Consider the following 6000-nt stretch of genomic DNA (forward strand, 5'->3'; position numbering starts at 1 on the left):
AGTATTCAGCATATGCGTAGTCTGGCATATAGTGATGCAAATAAGATGTACATTAATGCTCCTGACAAGAAGTCAGTGAAGTTTCTGTATGGGCTGATCTTCAAAAGAGAAAGTTCCAAAATCACTTCAAAGGAATTCAGTGGAAGACAGTCTACTAGGGATACAGAACTCTCCATGAAAACTACGTGGCCACTAAAAGAAACTAGGTTTTATGGGCAGCTGAAGACATGAAGGGTCTTCACCTCATGGAAGGGTAGATCCAACTGTTACATCCAGTTTTGTGAGTTGCCTCAGGAAAAATGAAACAGACTGGGTTGAAGGGAAGAAAGAAATTCGGTAGATTCTGTGCACCAAGAAAGCTTTGCCAACAACCTAATCTATGGTAAGCTCTTTCACACCAGTATCTGGTCCTTTCTAAAGCCAGAACAAATCCAATGGCAGTAAAAGATGAGGATAAAGTCAGAATAGAAAGGGTCAGAGTGAAAGAGAGCTGGGAGGAATTCATATTTGAGGCCTCTGAAGGCAATGTAACTGGGACATAGTCATTATTTAAAGGAGTGAAAGCTATAACCATGAAAATGGGGCCAAGAACCAAATCCAAACCTGATATGAAGACAGAAATGAGAAAACAGCAAGAGAAATAGACAGGAGAATAAGATACAGGACAGAAACAGGAATAGGTTGGGGAAATGGTTATGGAATACAGACTACAAATGATTTACTCCAATTAAGCTTAACCCTCACCACTCTACCAAAACTGCTCTTGTAAGAGTTACTAGTGAGTCCTTGGGTTTAACAATAAGCTTACATTGTTAAATACAAAAGCCAATCCTGTACTTTTCTTTAGCACCATTGGACATAGTTGACCATTCTTTCTTCCTTGCTGATAACATTCTTCATGTGGAAACTACAGTGCCTGGTGTTCCTCCTGCCTCAGTGATTGTTCCTTCTCAGTCTTTTGTGCTTGTTCCTTTTTTTCTCAGTACATGGTCTTCTTTACTTCTCCATACACACACATTCACTTTGTGACTCCACCCAGTACACTTCGGTACTTTCTGTACAACTTATATACCAATGATTTCCAAATGAGTATCTCCATCCTATCCTCTCTCATGAGCTCAGATGCATGTCCCTTCGTATGTCTAAAATTGACTCCTTATCCCCAAATCTATTTCACTTGCAGCCTTTCCCATTTCAGCCAAATGGAAACTCCATCTTCTAGATACTCAGGCAAAATCCTTGGTGTCATCTTTGCATCCGTTCATTCTCTCACCTCATGGCCAATCCATCAGCAAATCCTATTGATTCTGCCCTCAGAATATATCCAGAATCCTACCTCATTTACCACTTCCTCTGCTTAGCCTTTTGCTCTAAGCCCCCATCTTCCCCCTCCTGGGTTACTGGTGCAGCCTCCCAAGCTTTCTTCCTGTTTCAGCCTTTCTCCTTACCGTCTAACCCCACACAGCGGCCAGGTTGTTTCTTTTTGAAGTATAAGTCACAGCACGTCATTCTTCCGTTCCAAACCCATTTCCCAGAGAGTAAAAGCCAGATTCCTTATAATAATACCCAAAGAGACCCGTCATGAGATGATCCCCTCCCTGGTACTTTTCTGACTGCTCCTTACCTCTTTCCTCCTTGCTCTCTGCTCCAGCTACAATGGCTTCTTTGCTGTTTCATTTCTGCTGTTTACATTGGCGGTTCCTTCTGCCCGTAACATTCTTCCCCAGTTATTCACATGGCTAACACTTCCCCCTTCTTTAACGTTTTGCTTAAATATCAGTTTCTCAGTGAGGTCTACCCTGGCCACCCTGTTCAAAGTTTCAACCTGCTCCCTCTCCACTACTCCTTGTACCCTTTCTCTGCTCAATTAAAAAAAAAATTGTACTTATTTTTTTCTATTGTAGTCTAAAATATACTTATTTATACTTATTATTGTGTGACTGTCTCCCACTATGAGAAAAAAAGCTCAACAAGGACAAGGGTTTCTGTCTGTTTTGTTTACTCACATATTCTAAGTCTATGTGACTATGACTAGCAGAGCGCCTGACATACAAGCGGTGCTCGCTCTGTAAAGATCATCATATTGAAGGGATGCATCCTGACGTTCTGTGGAGAAAAGACCTCTACAGAAGGGGGAGAGGTGAAGCAAGAAGACCAGTGAGGAGCCTAGCGTTCAGTTCAGGTGAGTGCTGCTGGGGGCTTGGACTAGGTGGTAGCAGCTGGGGGAGCCTGTCTCTGGCCCACCCACCTTCTCTGAACAGAGCTGGCCTCGCTCTTTGAGAGTGCTGTACAATATGTCCCAATTTGGCCCCAGTCTTGCTCCTAAATCTTGTTGGATAGTATCTCTTTAAAGCCCAGCTTAACATTAATATCCATGTGAAACTATAACAAACTTCTGCTCCACCCAAGCCAAATTCATTGCCACTTTTCCTGGTTTCCACAACATCTTGCCCATGTTTTTAATATACTACTTATCGCACTGTATGAAAATTAAAATATATGTCTTTATATAGTCGTGAATTTGTGCTTCCCCTACTAGATTGTGAGTGCTTGAGAACAAGTGAACGTGTTTTATTAGTCTTTATCTTTGTGACTAAACCAAGATTAATTCTTACCCATTAGAAATAGTCAGTAAATAAATAAATAAATAACAATTATTTTAGATCCAGCTTGATGAATTTGATTTTAATGTTTGTCTTTAAAAATTTTTAATTTAATCATATAGTAACAATAGATGCAAAATTATTTTTTCTTAGAGAAGTCATGCATTTTAACAAGTGAAAACAAATTAAGTAAAGGAGTGGGACCATCATTTTAAATGCAGAATAAATAGTTCAAGCGTAATAACTTGTTTTTTAGTATTTTTTGTTTTTACCAGAAACAAAACAAAACAAAACAAAAAAACAGAATCTCAGGCGATCACTCATTAAGTCCCAAATTTCTGGCCTTGAAAGCTAAGTATGCCTTCAGCTCTAAAGAAGCAGATTAAACCAGTTGTGCTGTCAGCTTGAAGCATTTGGAAGCTGTCCAGACTACCCAAGAATTTTTTTTTCCATCTTATTTTCTTCCTTTCCGCCAGGCTTGCTCAGTGAGTTTATTTGCAGAATCAAATGAAAATCAATCCCTTTTATGCAAACCTTCCTGAAACAGCAGGGCTATGTTTGGTCACAAGAGCAGAGGTTCATGCAGTGGGAGTCCTGGTGGTGATTTCTCCCCACGCAGGGTTCGCCAAGGTCCTCTCCACCACGTAGCAATGAAAGGGAGGATCAAACGGCTCTCAAAGCCAAGCTTCATCAGACTTGCCTTTTCTAAATATAGTGCACTTCAGTAAACACCATTGTGAATTTGCAGTTTGCTTGCTGGGGTATATAGTGCCATCTCCATCAAAATTTTATGCATGCATATATATGTTTAGATTTTATTGGACCCCTTTTTATCAACTAAAATACTAAGCAAATTCCCTTTTTATTTTTAAATTCAATCAGTTTCTACTCAATACCTAGGATAAACTAACTTGAGGAAAAGGGCTCTGAGCCAGATAGAATGAATGAATGAATTTTAACCAAAGACATGATCAAGGTCTCTGAAATGCTTGAAAATACCACCTTTGGCCAGGCTGCTGAGGCCCACTGCTCTGTGTTCACGATGTGACACTTCCACCAGAGTTGGACTAGATCGATCAAATTAAGACAATGCATTGCTTTAGACAAATCCTCCTGGACAATATCTACTGATTTAAGTATAAAATTGTGTTCTGTTTTATTGTCTGTCTGACACTGATGGTGAAGGTGTTATCCTTATTTTTGATTTATGTTCACCTTTGATCTTGATGGAAACTAAACATCTCTGTTCTGCAGCCAACACCTGATCCTTGGGCTTCTGTTCACCCTCACCTAAAAAAAGATCAGGAGACAGAGCACACCAAGTGTGCAAAGCTCCACAGTGGGTTAGGACAGGAACCAAAAACATGATGTCCCGGGGGAGCCATGGGGATCGCCACCCAAGGGGTGAAATTTTGAACTGACTTCAGCCCACGAGGCCCCCATGCAGGTGGGAGAGACATGGAAATCTGAGAAACCACACACGGGCAGTGTCCGTTCTCTGTGGTATGTCTGAGAGGTGAAACTTTCTGAGATCAGCTTCCCTCACCAATGGAATCAACTGCTTCAGTTTTTACATAGAACAAATCTATGAGCCTCAATAATCATGACTCCCTCCAATGATGGTTTTCAATACCTGTGATTTTGGGGGGAGGTTTTTCATTCCACTACGGACCGATTTCTACTTCATTAGTTTATCAGGTCAACCAAACAACTTAGAATCCCAACTTTAGAAAATAAATCTTTCAGTCTTGAATCAGATAAAATAAAGAAGTAAAACATTACATAATGCTAGCTATATATGAGAGAAGTAGATTCTAATAAACAGGACAAAAAGGGGAAATTAAGAAGTCTAATTTTTTTTGGCTTTCTTTTTTTTGTGTGTGTGTGTGTGGCCACCAGCCATTCGTTAATATTTTATGAGCTGCAGATATTCCATGCTCAAAATGAGTATAAACTAGTGATTTATCATTTGTAACATGGAACCTCACTCTAGGAAAATCCAAAAAATACCTAAATAATGACTTACAAAGTATACATTAGGCATGGTTTTCTTTACAAGAGGATTTCTCAGTAGGTTCCTTTAAATCAGAATTATGCAGACCAAAGCTTTTACAAGCAGCTGTCGAGTGGTAGAGACAATCAAAGATCTCAATTAATGTACTAGCTACACTATTTATTAGCTGTGTGACCTTGAGCACTTAAGTCAGTTAACCTTTTTGAGCTTCTGTTTTCTCTTCAATAAAACGAAGATAATAACACCTACTTCACAGACTTGTTAGGATCAAATGAGATCATTTGTGCAGAAGCGCTTGGTTAACATAACCCATTAATTTGTGAATTCAGTGAGCTTTCGTGGGGCATCTACTAAGTGCCCGGCACTGTTAGGCATTGATATTATGATCTACAGAGCATGTGACACTTTCTTTTGCAATTTCATCTCTCAGAGATTTCAAACTTGTGTTGAAATTTGGTTTGTATGTAGGACAGTGTATAGTGAAAGACAAGTACACATATTTATTTACTTCTTCATATATTTCACATGCAATATGAATTGTGAACAAAGGGCCTGCTTCTAGACTTACCATTCTTATTGGCTAATATGAAACAAAGGAAGGTGCATAAATCTCAGTCTTTCCCAAACATAGAATGGAAAGAAAATGCCTCTTGGTATGGAGGTACCCATGATATTGACGGGCTTGCCATTGCGGACACTATTTCAAGTTACTCTGCAGTCCATACGCTGAGCCCTTGAATTGGGCATCATGGCCAGGTGTCCTTGGCAGAGCTGGTTACTATGTTCCAGAGGCTCACCATATTGGTGGAAGTTCTGCCTAAGTCTGTTCTGATGCCAGGTGCTTTGTACGACCTCCTCTGTCCTTCCCCAACTGCCCAAGTGTCTCCTGCCATGTGCATTCCTCTCTTCTCTCAGCACCTGTGTGGAGCAAGGACTGTGTCCATCTTGCATTAGATCCTAAAAGCTACCATTAGTGGCCTTGCTTCACACTACCTCTTCTATATAGTAGGGCTCATATACATCACATAACATTTCTCAAGAAGCTATGTAGACTATTTCTGGGAATTTTCTTTCGTATAACCATACAGAGCAGTAGGCTAGTGTTGTACAACTTGAAGGTGTTTCAGATACATTGCAATCTATGTCAGCAGCATATTCTGGAGTTGTGCAGTATACAGCCTGTCCAGCTATACTTAGTAGCCCTGATAGGAATGCTAGAAGCTCTGGAATATTCCGTGAAATTGAATCTGAAGCTTGAGCACATGTGAAATCTGCACTTTCTTTCATGCTCCCCAAAATTGTTTTGGCCACTTTAATCTAGCTTTGTAGTCAGCATTGGAAAGTGTTCTAAGTACAGGCATACTTAATGCTTTGGTATCTGTT

The 6000-nt window shown here is 40.0% G+C and overlaps 1 protein-coding gene across 1 annotated transcript in view; it reads right to left on the reverse strand.

The window, feature by feature from the left end:
• Positions 1 to 1690, reverse strand: part of C1H4orf54 (chromosome 1 C4orf54 homolog) — a 34578-nt gene extending 32888 nt beyond the window's left edge. The window contains exon 1 of the mRNA XM_074323173.2: positions 1625 to 1690. The gene's annotated coding sequence lies outside the window, so the exon portion shown is untranslated. The remainder of the gene's footprint in view (positions 1 to 1624) is intronic.
• Positions 1691 to 6000: the final 4310 nt, after the last annotated feature.

The sequence above is a fragment of the Rhinolophus sinicus genome, chromosome 1, assembly GCF_057876585.1.
Source record: "Rhinolophus sinicus isolate RSI-liver-muscle chromosome 1, RSI-T2T, whole genome shotgun sequence".
In the NCBI taxonomy this organism is placed as follows: domain Eukaryota; kingdom Metazoa; phylum Chordata; class Mammalia; order Chiroptera; family Rhinolophidae; genus Rhinolophus; species Rhinolophus sinicus.